Source organism: Bidens hawaiensis, unplaced genomic scaffold (assembly GCF_021521415.1).
Source record: "Bidens hawaiensis isolate Kalapana, Puna unplaced genomic scaffold, B.hawaiensis_p1.1 tig00019821_1, whole genome shotgun sequence".
NCBI lineage: Eukaryota > Viridiplantae > Streptophyta > Magnoliopsida > Asterales > Asteraceae > Bidens > Bidens hawaiensis.
In genome coordinates, this window is record NW_027493017.1 from 136,523 (window position 1) to 151,151 (window position 14,629).

Here is a 14,629-nt window from a genome sequence, read left to right on the forward strand (position 1 = left end):
TAGGGATATGAATATATGGCCATTCCACCGTCTTTTAATGACAATTACACATCTCTACCTCAATTTAGTTTCAATACCCCTCCCGAGGATGAAATGGTATATGGAATTGGTCATGTACCAAAACCAAAGATATTTGTTCCTCCCGTTTTAAAAACAGTTAATCCAATGCATGTGCTTGTTGATTCTAATGGTAGTTCATCTTGTTCGGAAGGCAATGTAGAAGAAAGTGGGTCGGTGGAAAAGGACATGAGTTGTGACGGGAAAAGAATGTTCACCTTTTGTTTCTAATGTAAATTTAAAATTATTTACCAATTCTGTCTGTAATAATAGCAATACTATTTCCACCCTAAATACAATATCTTCATCCTCGGATGATGATGTAACTTGTGAAAGTGTTGATTTTGGCACTTCTCACGTTATTTTGAATGTAAATGTTGATGTTATTTTAGATAGTGATTGTGAAACTATTTATGATGAAACGTTTGTTGATAATTGCGTAAATTTGAAAAGTCCTTTTGATGTGAACATATCAAGTTGTATATCATCAAGTTGTAAGTCTAAGGATAGTTTAGATAAAGACAAAGTTTTTTAAAGTGAAAAGGCTAGTACTTCGTGTAAATATGTTCCACCCAATAAACGATCATTTTCTAAAACAACCAATTAAGTAAAAAATCCTCAGACATACAACTTCTATGATAACAACTATTATGGTCATTATCAAGAAAATTACATTAATTCTAATTATGCAAATGCTTTTGATAATTGTGGTTACAGACCAAATAGTTTTTACAATCATATTCCTTTCCAAGGATTACCTTTCCCACCAAATCAACCATATTATAGTTCAGATGAGTTCTATGGTGTTTATAGAAGAAAGTGTTGTTTTGTTTGTGGTAACCCTTATCATCTTGCAAGACATTGCAAGAACTGGCATCGACAGCAGAAAGAGATGAAAAGACAGTTTAATTAGTCCAGGTCCCATGTTGCTAGTAGCTCGGGATCAAGGACTAATCAAACCGTCAACGATGTCAGTGAAATGGATGTGAGATCCAACAACAAGAAGAAAATAAAGAAGCCTTTTTGGATAACCAAAAAGGAAAGATAAAAAAGGAGTTCAAAGACTGAAAGGTCTAAGGACTCACCAAAAACAAATTAGCAAAAGGATCTAAATATCGAAAGATTTGAGGATTTTGTTTTAAAAACAAAAAGGAGACGGTCCAAAAAATCTTCTAAAACCAGAAAACATGCTTTTGCATAGATTCCTATAGACTGTTATTTTGATTATGAATCACCACAACACTCCAATTTTGAAAGAAACAAGATAAATTTTGGTGATTTCATGGTTTATCTTCCCCAGACAGCTATGTCTTGGAACCCATGTTAATTAATTGCTAATGTGTGTAGGATCAGTTAAGACAGCCTGTCAACAATATCTGATACTTAGACAGTGGCTGCAACCAACACATGACTGGAGATGAGTCCTTGCTGTTTGACGTTTAACCGGTCGATGGTAGACACGTTTCTTTTGCTGAAGACATGGGAGGAAACATAACTAAAAGAGGAAAGGTTTCAAATGGCACCCTAACATTTGATGTTGCCAACATTGTGGAACAACTCAATTACTATTTTCTCAGCATTTCCCAAATATGTGATAAAAATTTCTCCACCTTTTTTCCCACACATAAAAACTAATAAAATTCATACAATACAACAACGTACGTGCAACTATTTCAGCGCGCGAGGAAAAGTATAAATTCATCTAAAATTTTAAACTAATCCAAACAGAGCAAGACGAACTGGATTATAATCCTAACTCATAGTCTTCCATAAGTGGAATCAACCAATTTCGGTTGGTCAAACTCAAGATATGTGGTCAGAAATCTAGACCAGACTATAATCTTTCATAGCTGCCTAGACATAAATCATTTATAAAATCGTAAAAGCCATCTAAACGAACTCCATAAATTTCAATTTTTAGTTTTCTGAAAACTAGACTCAGAGTAAAATATCATAGGATCAAGAATCATTCAAAACTACCAAATTAACATCAGTTTATAACAATCATCAAGAACAAATCTGCCAACAATCTGATGTCGTGTATAACTCATGTAAATCATATAACTTACATGCTCATGGTCCTAATTTACCATCTAATCACCATCCATAACCAAAAGCCATATTTAATCCCTTCATTCGATAACACTTTTAGATCATTTGGGGTTTTAATACCAACCCACAAATTAAAACAACAATAATTTACATGATTCAATTTTCCATCTTTTAATTTCAATTATAGTTTCATAGAAGTCATCATTTTGATACTCAATCCCATGATCCCAATATATATATATATATATATATATATATATATATATATATATATATATATATATATATGCAAGAACAATAACATAAAGCATATATATATATATATATATATATATATATATATGCAAGAACAATAACATAAAGCATTTTCACTTACTTGGATGATCACAAACAAGTCACTACAATCTTCTAATATCTTGATCAAACAACACCAACGTTCATGCAAGTTATGTATGTATGTCTGATGCTTGAAAGAACAAAACACAAAGAGTATGTGTGTGTGTGAAGTGGACAGCCAAGAGGGAGGGAAGAGAGAGTTTCCTATACCTCAAAAGTTTTGTAACTCCTCCTATAATAAACTCCCTCATAATGCACACATAATGGCTCATTAATCACTAGCTTTTTAATTAACTCATAATATACTTATGATAACTTTAAATTAATCAATATGTGACATGAACAACTCTTATAATCCATTTCCATGGGCATAACACAATATAAATATGTAGCATATTAAGTAATGTAGCACATAAAGTCATTTAGCATTCTATAGAATTTAGCACATGTAACATTATATATAACCAAATTATATTATACTATATATTAATTTTGAACTTTCTGATGCATTACTGTTTGTACCTTATGTTGATTGTGTTGTACAATGTTTTGATGCTTTAATTGTTTTATAACATTCTTTCTACATTGTATACTGCTCTTTTGTTTGTTGTCTCCCTGTTCGGTTCAAATGGTACAACAAACGAACTGAAAGGTGCAAACTACAATGCAAATAATATTTGAAAAAGATAAGCTGTGTCTGTGATGCCATGATTTATGACTTGAGTATTGAGCTTATAGTATTACTTTGCATAAAGTCGGTTGTGGTTTTTAAACATTAGGGGTTACGATATTGTGCAGAGCCCTTTATTGGAATCATCTTTTGTATTTATGACTAATTTCATGTTCGTGTTGATAGAGGCTGTGATCATATGGAAAACTGAATTTGTATTATATGCAGCCACGACACGAACACATTTGTTTGTTGTATCTTAGCGGGGGATTAATTATTATAATTAATGTAGATCATACCCTCACGAGTGATGTCTGAGCCTCCCTGGACATAAGAATGTGTGACAATACCTCTTTGTTAATCCTCTTTTATTTGCAGCTAGCGGGCTCCACAAATATTGTATAATTAGCGACTTTTGTGCGGTTTTTGGCTGTGATGATATTCCAGTTTATGGCTTGACCAGCCTTATACTGGACCTGAGCTACCGTCAACATAAATGAAATTACAGTAACAATTGCAGACGCTTTAATTATACTATGGTTCATGACATGGCAATATATTATATATTTAGTATCTTAACTGAGCGTTTTGTTTTGTTTAGAATCATGTTTTTGTTTTTTGTTAGCTCAACAAGTTCCTTATGTTTTGTTTTGTTTTGTTTTTATTCTTAACAAAGCATTGAGTATGTTCCTCATTGCTTATTTTAATTTAAATCCAAAGTATCTAATTAAACCTTTTGCTTGGGGGAATTTGAATGTAATCGACTGCAAATTAGTTTCAAGCCATTTTTAAACGTAATCGATTACGAATTAGTTGCCTTGCGTTCTCAAAGATAACATCATGAAAATAACGGGTCAAAAATACCAAATTCAAAAGATAAAGGACAAAAAATGAAAAGTTTTAAACTTCGGGGACCAAAATGAGAAATCTGTTTTTCCTGCCTGATCGCGATACGCAACGCTCAAGAACCAACATCATCGTGTATCGCAATGACGTGGTCTGACAGCATGACACGTGTCTCGCCACGTGTCACAAGGTGGCACCATGTTTTGCCACGTGTCATCACGCGGCCCAGCGTCTGCCACGTGTCACTGCGCTAGCCACGTGGCAAGGCTAAGTGGTGAGTCACCAAGGCTAGTCGCGATATGCGACAACCTGTCTCTAGGACCTTCGCATATCGCGACGGGTCTGAAACTCGGCCTATATAAAGGGGTCTCCAGCCCATTCCATCACCACACTACTCTCAAACATCTTTCTCTCTCTAGGAAACTCTCTCTACCTCGTAAAGCGTGTCGACCCTCCTCGTAATCCGTGCTATAAACCGTCAATACATCGAAGTACGTGCAAAACACCGACGACTTTATATTGAAGAATGTGCCACACCGAGACAAGACGACTCCCCGCCTTGAAGTCCGTGCCGATGAGATTTGAAGACCGGCATGCCTCGATTTGCGTGCCAAGGAGTTGTTGATCAAGATTCTCAATATACGTGCAAACGTCGAAGTGCTGCCCAAAAGTCTAGAAAATAATAAAACGAATAAGGTAGGTATAATGCCCGAATAAAATAATAATAAAATATTAAATGCTTAAAACCCTAAGTCGGGGTTATACTCAATACCTCGAAAGAAAACAAAAGAAAATATAACAAAGAAAATTAATAAGAAATGAGAATATTAAATAATTCTTTGTTAATAACATTATTATATAAGATGTTATTTAAAGTAAAGAAATAAGGTATACGTTTTCTTCTTAAAGAAGAAACGTAATGTTTAAGAAAAGTAAATAAGTAAAACAAGAGTTTTACTTATAAAAGAAAAGGAAAATATGAAAATAGAAAATAGTTCTAGTTGTTAATATTATTTAAGTTTATTATTCTTAAATAATAAGCAAAAGAAAAGTATATGTTTCTTAAAGAAGAAGAAACATAGTGTTTTAAGAAAAGTAAAACAAGTAAAATTAAGGGTTTATCTTGTAAAGGAAAAGAAAAGCAAATAAGTTAAATTAAAAGATTTTTAACTTATAAAAGAAAGAAAGAATATTTAAACTAAAAGTTTAAATAAAGAAAAGATATTTTAAACTAAAGGTTTAAAAGAAAATATAATCGAGGTAAAGATTATACAAAAGAAACTAGAGGTCTTAAGCCGGATTAAAGATCCGACTAATAAAAAGTTATACTCGTACTATAGGTGTGAGATAGCAAAGAAAGGAAGAACCTATCGGTGTATTGAAACTGATCTTCTCAAGAAAATGTGAATACGCCCCAAAACTTTTATAACTTGATAAATCGAGTCAAATTAAAATTGATTACATGGGATTATGTATCCCTAAAACATTATAAACAATTAGTAAATGTTGGCCGTCAGACTGTTGTATACGTTGTTTGGATCCTTACATATGTGGTAAAAAGTCGGTGCGCACATCGCACCACACCTGGTCATGACCTCCGCCACGATGGGCCGGACCGAAGTTACGTCCGAGTGAGACTGATCATGTGTATACTATGGTACCCAAGTAATGTAGCATGCTGCGGTGTTTGCTGAGCGGGTAGAGTTGAACTTAAACTTAATAATTTGAGTTATGTTTTCAACTTAATTATTCCTAAGCCACGATGGGCCGAGACCTAAGTTACGTCTTGAGGGGTAATTAAGTAAATAAAAATATTTTTAGCGTCAGCATGTTCACCAGCATATAACTGACGTATTTTTCTAACATTTCAGGAAAATACAGCATCAAGAATTAGAGCATTCATGAAATGGATGTTCGCAAGGTAGAGATATGACATGGGCCCAAGTATTGAAACCGGGCTATTATGTTTATGGAGACCCAATATCGCGCTACAAAAGGTGGCCCACGAAAACATGCATAACTTGGCCCACGAAGCTCCGTTTCAGGCCTATTACCAGTCAAATTGAAGTTTGAGACAAGGAACACATTGTGGCAAACAGCCTATGGCGGCTTGGCCCCTGTACGAAGCCCAAAAACGACTCTTAAATAAAGTTATGGACCTTTTTATGTTTCTTCAGCAGTTTTTATGTTTTTGTTTTTGGGTTTGTGTTTGGCCCATGGCCCATTTTAGGCCCATTTCGTATTGGATTATTGGATTTAAATAATCTCACCTTTAATGAATTGGCCAATAATAATCCCACCTCCGGTATTTCTCGCTGGCAGTCCCACTTTTTCAATGTTTTTTGTTTTATAAACCAGCGTTAAAAAAACTTAACGGGGTTAAGTTTTTGCTGATGTGGCTGGTGAGTTGGCAATGTCATAATCCTACATGGCTTTTCCCTTTTAATCCTAAAATGCAATTACTATATTAATCCTACAAAAACGAGCTGCAGGGGATTCGAACCTGCGCCTCCAACCCCACAGTCAACACCCACATGCATAAGCCAATTGATCTGAGTGATTCTTTGACAAAAATCCAGAAACAAAAACTATATAACCAGACATTCGCAACCCAAAGAGTATTATGAACCCTAGATCATCAATCGGCCAGGTCGTTATTTGATTGGCCGATCGAAATTAGGGCTATTAAAGAGTGAATGACGACGAACACAAAGGTATAATTAGTTACCTATAAAGATGATTGTAAGAGGGTTAATTTGATCCCGACAGTGACGGCGGAAGGGGCTCAAGAACACGCATCAAAATATCAATGATAATATAATTCATTATAGGGTAACTGTAGGCGATGTATGTGAGGTTCTTTCTAAAAGTTTAATTGAATTATTATGAACAATATAAAGTATTTGATTACCAGGTTACGTCGGTTCGTTCAAATGAGTAATACGAATCAATGATTGATCTCATTCCATGTTTATGGTGTCGGTGGGCTCGTTATGGTATGCATAAGGATATGCAAGATTCAATTTCTAAGTTTAGGACGAGAATTATAGTGCAAGCTAGTGATTTGGGTATCCGGGTTCGCTAATCGTGTCGCGGGTTTGAGTCAGATCCAAGTTAATAAATCTGGATAATAGGATTTAATATAATAAAATATAGTAATTTCATTTTAATCCAAAAGGAAAAGCCATGTAGGATTATGACACTGCAACTCACCAGCCACGTCAGCAAAAACTTAACTCCGTTAAGTTTTTTTTAACGCTGTTTTATAAAACAAAAAACATTGAAAAGGTGGGACTGCCAGCGGGAAATCCCGGAGGTGTGATTATTATTGGCCAATTCATTAATGGTGGGCTTATTTAAATCCAATAATCCTTTCGTATTAGAACCTTTATTTAAATGTTGGTTATGTAATTTGTAGAGACGGACTTGAATTTTATAATAATTACTTTTTCTCTTCACTTTCCCTGACCTTTGGTGGGATTTTTATGGTTTTGGAAGCTCATCACGGGCATTCGTTGAATCAACGTGATTCGATCTACATTTTTGTTTTACCGCTGCATCATCAACGTGATTCGATCTACATTTTCGTTTTACCGTTGCAACAAGATGACTTATTGTCCAAATTATTAAAATAACACGCTAAATCAAACAAAGATTTATAAAACAAAAATACTTGTGTATTTATTACCCGAGAAACTTTTTAAACAAAAGAATTTATATTTTATTTATAATGATTTCAAAGTGTATAAATAATTTATCTTAAATTAATTAAAAGTCTACCGCTAAAATAAACTCTGATATATATATATATATATATACAAAACCGGTACCAACTGTTGGTCACACGCCTAGGCCCTAAGTCGGGTGTGTCACCAACGTACTTGGACTGACTCGTGCATATGCTCACGTGCATGTGCGTTTTTTAACGGGGTTAACGAAATTAACCGAGTTTAGTTAAAGGAGTTAACATGAAAATTGACATTTGTCACAAATATATACTATACTATAATAAATGCGTTTTTATAAATGGCGATGCCATAACGCCATTTGCCTTTATTTTTTTACCATAAAATAGCTCACCATTTAAGTTCTAAAATAGAAGGCACATTTTATTCTTTGTTAAATGATAAAGGTACATTCAATCTACAAAGCTAAACGGCTTTATTTAAACTAGACCCTAGCCCACAAGTTTTATGTAAGGTTTATGCCATATCATATAATTGTTCAATTCATAAGTAGTTGTAAATTACAAGTACTAAGAGTGATCCACGAAAAACAAGATAAAACGTACAACTTAGCATTGAAATCATTAAAAACAAACATTTAAACGATACATGAAATTCTAGTAGAGACGCCTGCAAATAGTGAGACCATCACCTAGTGGAACCATAGAGATATCGATACGAGGATCAGCTGCAAGTGATTTGTTAAACTTTATGATGCTTTCTCTCCCCTCTTTGAAATAATCGTTCAGAGATGACTCTGGTTGTACTACCGTCCCTAACCAGAGTGTGTTGTCATACATCACGATCCCATTTACCTTCACTAGTTTCATTACGCGCTCGTGATAGTTGACATAGTCATTCTTGTCAGCATCAACGAAAGCAAAGTCGAAACTTCCTTCATTAGCAGGCTAAAGAAAAAAGAATTATATATTCATTACAACTTAGATCGAAACCAAATCAAACCAATCCGACCCGGTGCAAGTACTAGTATTAGTGCCAATGTCAGCTCCACGAGAAACAAACTAGGTTAAGAGTTTTGGACCTCCAATTTTCAATGACACAAATTTATATATTACTAGCTTTTGACCCTCTTATTACGAGGGTTTTTTTTTCTTTACATTGATCGTTTCTAATATTATGAATATATTTATTATATTTTAAGTTTATTTAATTTATTGTAAAAAAATTTATAATATACTTGGACCTACTTTGATCTATCAATGTTTGGTTATGTTCCTTTATGTTCATATTTGGATAAAACATTGAATGAATCATGTACTTAATGTTTTATATGTGTTCATTCGTATACATTCTAGTGTATTTATATTCGTTTATGTTTGTTTGTGTTATTCTTCCTATATGTTTATTTATGTTCGTTTACGTTCTTTTATGTTCGTTTACGTTCGTTTATGCTCATGAATTGTTCATTTAAATTTTAAATGAGCGAACATTTAAACTAGGTTTGTATTAGAGAGCATTAAGATCAAAAACTAAATCAAGCATAACTTTTATAAATTTATGATAGCATAGCATGTTAGTAACTGCCATCAGTAAAAACCATCTTCGACCTGGAATCAAGGTTGACATGGTGGTGGTGGTGGTGGTGGTGGTGGTGGTGGTGGTGGTGATGAAGATGAAAATGGGTTGACTCAGATAGGGTTTCATAAATAAAAGATGAGGTAAGGAGCGTCCAGTTCTGAAATGGTGGTTGATTAATCGGTGTTTATTCGACAATTCTGTAGCAATCCAACAAAAAAGGAGTGGTTGATGTTGGTGACAATGGTATTTAAGTATGAAAGGGGAGGTTAAAATATTTTCCACTAAAATAAATCTATTGCTATAAATCTACCGAGACTAAATGCAGTAACCATCAAATATTTTAACGTTGGTTAAAATAATCTGTTTTTTATCGACTAAATTTCAATCTTTCTTTTTCTTCTTTAAACATTACTAAATTATGAATAGAGACATTTAAAAAAATCAGTTTCACTCGTTGTCGTTTATACGACAAAAGAATTCCCTTTTAATCATTTTAACTGACGGTCATCTATTATCTCAGTTAAGTTATAATATGTGCCAGATATTTTCTCAGTTAAGTATAGCACTATTTAAAGGACAAAATATGTAATTTAGGTCTTATCAATTTATAGAAATTTCTATTTTTTTCCTGGTTTAGAGGATCTATATAGAAAGCAATTTTCACCGGTTCTATCATGTTGATATATGTGGATGTTTCAGTTCAATAGCAAATGATATTGAAAATTTTAAATAAGACTATTAGTTTTACTTGTTGGTATCCAAACATTTAGTTGATTGACAAAAATATTGGTTCTAATATAATAGTGTTTATTTATATGTTGGATTAGACCGAGATTAATATGGAATAAGTTGGGCTAAAGATGAGAGGAGTTTGGGCCTTTGCTTGGTAGAGTTGCTGATGGGCCTCGAAACTTAATATGATTCAGTGTTAAAAAAATTCAAAACCAAGAGCTGTAGGATACTTCTACCGGTGCATTTGCCTTCAAATCGTCTATATAACTTAAATCATATTTGATCTAAATATCAGAATCATTCTTAAGATCTTAAATCATCTTTGAATTACTTTCTGATTTTATTTCGTTCGGTTTTATCCTTTTGTTACTCGGATGATTTTTATTATATGTTTCTTTGATTGTTGTTTGGGTTTATTCAACATTTGTGACAGTCTGGTAATCCCGTCCAGTTTTAGAAACATTGTTAGATCGAAGATTGTTCAGAGCATCCACAATGCATAAACAAATTGGATAAGTCTAGTCAGCTTCTTCTCTCTCCTCTCTCTTCCTCTTCTCTCTACACTCTCCTAATCATCTCTCATAAACTTTGTCCACCTATGTTTAAAAAACTAAATGTTAGATTTTATCTCTCATATATTTCTCTCTCATCTTTCATCCACATAAGTTCTACCTAGACTTAAATATGAAGTGAACATGTGCATTGGAGATGCTCTTATACTTTACACAACTAAATTGACGAAAAACTTACATTTTATAGCATCTTATCAAGAGCCGGTACAGCCTCTGATTCAATAAAGTCAATCTTGTGCTCCACCTTCGCCTTTTCTATAATCGGTCGACCAATGTCATACGATTCCCGGTTCATATCTATCGCTACAATCTATATCGATCAAACGTTAACATTTTTATAAACTACCAAGTAAAGAAAAAGTACCATGAGTACTACCAAGGTTACAAACCTTGCCATCATTAGGAATAGTTAACGCGGTTAAAAGCAACGAGTAACCCGTAAAAACCCCAATCTCTATTGTTTTTTTCGCACCAACAAGTTTCAACAAGATCCCAAGCATCTGACCCGCGTCGGGTGCGGTACTAAAGTAAGCCCTGGATATCAACAAATCTTTAAAGTGCATGCATTTATTCACAAAACAAAACCATGTTCATACAACTTGTTTTTGATATTAAAAAAAAAAAGAAAAAAAAAGACGGTTACTGTGGATGTGAAGCGGTGATAGCTCGAAGTTCCTTCAACGGTTCGGGTTCGCGAGGGTAGACGAGGATGTACTGCATATAAATTTCAAGAAATCAAAGAAGTGATTTTATGCAGATTGAAGCAAAATTAGGAATTATGAACTTACATTGTATAAGTCTTCATTTTGTAGTAAGCCTTGGGGTTTAGTTCTTATTTGTGGAGCCATAGACTGTGGTTTGCAAATTGCAAGTGATATATGTGAAGGAATGAAGTCTATTTATAGAATTATGGCCATGAAATAAATCAGAATTTAATGAGAACTAGTTAGAGCCAACTCGTAAGAGACCCGGTCGGTATTGACTCCATTTATTACAGGACTGATTAGTACCGGTATAGCAACTAAAAAAGAATGCATATAAGTTTTGATATTTCTAAAAGGATAGCGACACTGTTCAGCGACGGAACTAAAACTTTTTAATCAGGGGGTACGGTATAAATGTTTTTTTTATTTTCGTTAAAGTAAATCAATCATTTTATTTTCCCAGTTGACGTAAAGACTGGTAAATGTATCTACGAGGTCTCATAGCTTGAAAGCTTTGTAAAATGCTTCATTTTCAACGTTTGAAAAAACATTTTTCTTAAAATAACACAATGGTTTCTTGAGGTAACTTTCCGCTGACTTCTTTCATTATTATTTTCATTATACTTTTAACGAATTTGATGAATTTTTTATACTTGATATGGGTTCTTTATTTAAATATGTCTATAGGTGCATTTCTAAACATAAAAATAATAGAAAATTATGACAAGAATTATTTAAAATATTAATTAAATGTGTTGAACAAGAAATGACAAAACAAACGTACACCCTTCAATTAAACTTGCACTTATTAATAATTAAAATAACTATTAATAATCAAAAAAGTTGGAGCCATGTGACAAATGTTCACATATTTTTGTGGTTGATTACGACTTGAAGGTGTGGAAGAGTGTCAGACGGCAAGTATAGGAGAGGAAAAACTTTTTCTTGAGTATATACGGCTGCCGTTGTGGCTTGCTAGTGAGTGGCTCCACGTAGACAACGCACATCACATGTAAGGCCTCGAGTCCGGTGTTCTATATTATCGTTGAATTTACTCATAAACACAGTTTTAAATATGATGGCAAATTTAAACTTTTCGCGAAATATAAAAACATCAACCTTTCATTACAAAACATTAAAATCCTATCTTTAACATAACATAAATTATCATATCAAAACGACATAACACTTTTTTCTTCAAATGCCAGCCTCTTTAGTCCAATGTCATGTATCTCCCTCAAGCTAGCTGTTTTAACCTATTTACATGCGTGCATACTAAAAAGTCAGCTACGTTGAGTTATTTCTAATTAATCAAGCATCATACTTTACATTCACATACTTACATATAAGTATCCGAAGATACATATTACATGCTTAACCCGTTTACCTTTATTTCATACTTACATAGATACATACGTTCATACTTCCGTGCTTCATCCTTTCTTGTTATAACACTTACTAATAATGCATAACTATCTCTACGTTCTAAAAAGCATTTCGCCATACTTCCTCGAGTATTATTAGGACCCGGGCCCTTTATGTCTCGGATATTTTTAGGGTCTAGTTGCCTTTTGTCTCGGTTATTATTAGTGTCTGGTTCCTTCTGCCTCGGATATTATTATGGTATGGTTCCCTTTTGCATATGATAACCATACAACCATACGTCTGCCTTTAATATTATTAGGGCTCGGTACCCTTATGCATAGGCGTACCTACCTTAGTGGTAGGGGGTCAGCCAACCCCTGTGAGAAATTTTTTTATAGCTGTATATATATGTTAAAATTCCGACCGACCCGTGTGAAATTTTGACACCGACCCCTATGGGTTTGAGAACAACCACTAACTGAGAGAACTTGAGATGAAAATATTACAGTAAAGAAACCATATGTTCTGGCAGCCGGTGCAAATAAGTATTCTCGTGTTGTAGTTAAAGAGAAAAACAAAGAAGAGACTTAATTTAACATTTTAATGACGTAATGAGCCTTTATTAATCTATTTCACAAACCATTATTTTACCAAAATTTTGAAAGGACATTTGTAAATAAAGATAAAGTCAACAAAACATTTATTTATTTCTTAGTTATATAACCTAATATATAATAAAAATCAATATGCTTTTTTCCCAAAATTACTTGCCCGTTTATTTCGTATATGATCAATTAACTTTTAATAAGCTTTTGTTTTGTTTTTATTTTATTAATATATGAATATCAAACAAGATGATATTATGACTAGATACTAAAAATTAAGAACTCGTAGAAAGCAACTATAAATATATTGTATTTTTAATTAAGTATAACTAATGACGTACCATGTATTTTTATTTTTATTTTTTTGGTTATATGGTAATATGATATTTTGGTTGATTTTTTTTAATATGATCTCACCCCATTTTACCCGACTTAAAAGACCAAACCGGATCGAAAAATTATTTAGATACCAATTTGACCTGAACCGACCCGTACAACCGAACAGGACCGAAAAAAAATTTATATAGTGATAAGCAACTAAGTACCGGCCCGAAAGTTTTCCGACCCTTACAAGAAAATTTTCTGAATCCGCCACTTGTTAATTGTCCTCCAAGTTTTGTTAAGAGGCCTTGTTCTTTTTTTTCTTTTTAACCGTCGTTCTAATTACATTTACTTATTTGTTTCTTCTTCCACGTTGCATATTATTTTGAATTATTGATGGTATTATTAATAAACGATGCCAACAACCATAGTCCCCACATGCAATAGTTCATGCCATTTCACATGCCATTTCAGATTCGTAAATTTATATGCCTGTAATGCATAACATTTCGTTAATGTGGTTTATTTTAGAGTGATACCAATGCAGTATATTTGACTTAAATGTCGTTAATTTTAAAGTTAAAGTTATAATCTAACATTGTTACAAAATTAAAACATTGGTACTCTTACTTACAACTTTTAAACCTTAGTACTCAAATATTTTTACTTTAAAGAAACGTCAGGAACTAACTTCGTTATTGTGACTTTCATGTCTTTTTAAGCCTTAATTAAAAATGACCTCAATTTGAACCAAAACTATTAAGATCGTAGGAAATATTTATATAATATATGTATACTTTAGGCCATATCAATAGTTGAACATGCGGGGGGTTTTGTTTAATTAATCGAACAAATTTTCTTGTTTATGTTCGTTCATTTATTAAGCGAACGAACATAAATGAACTTCATGCCGAACGATTCACGAACTTTTCGCTGAGATTATGGTTCGTTTACAACCCTAAAACCGAGTGCCCTCGGATCCCCCACTTTAAATTTGGGTTGTTCGGTTGCATTGTGAAATTGGTATCGAAAATTTTAGAATTGTTGGAGATGTAGAAAATATTACGCTCTAATCATTTTTAACTAGCTCTAGTTAATTTAAGTG

At 33.3% G+C, this 14,629-nt stretch overlaps 1 pseudogene across 1 annotated transcript; it reads right to left on the bottom strand.

Moving 5' to 3' along the window:
* Window positions 1-8,259: 8,259 nt before the first annotated feature.
* Window positions 8,260-11,249, bottom strand: LOC143559418 (putative caffeoyl-CoA O-methyltransferase At4g26220; annotated as a pseudogene). The gene is made up of 4 exons (XR_013139937.1): window positions 11,173-11,249; window positions 10,919-11,063; window positions 10,708-10,839; window positions 8,260-8,594 (listed from the first exon to the last, which is right to left on the bottom strand). The product of XR_013139937.1 is annotated as a putative caffeoyl-CoA O-methyltransferase At4g26220 (transcript).
* Window positions 11,250-14,629: the final 3,380 nt, after the last annotated feature.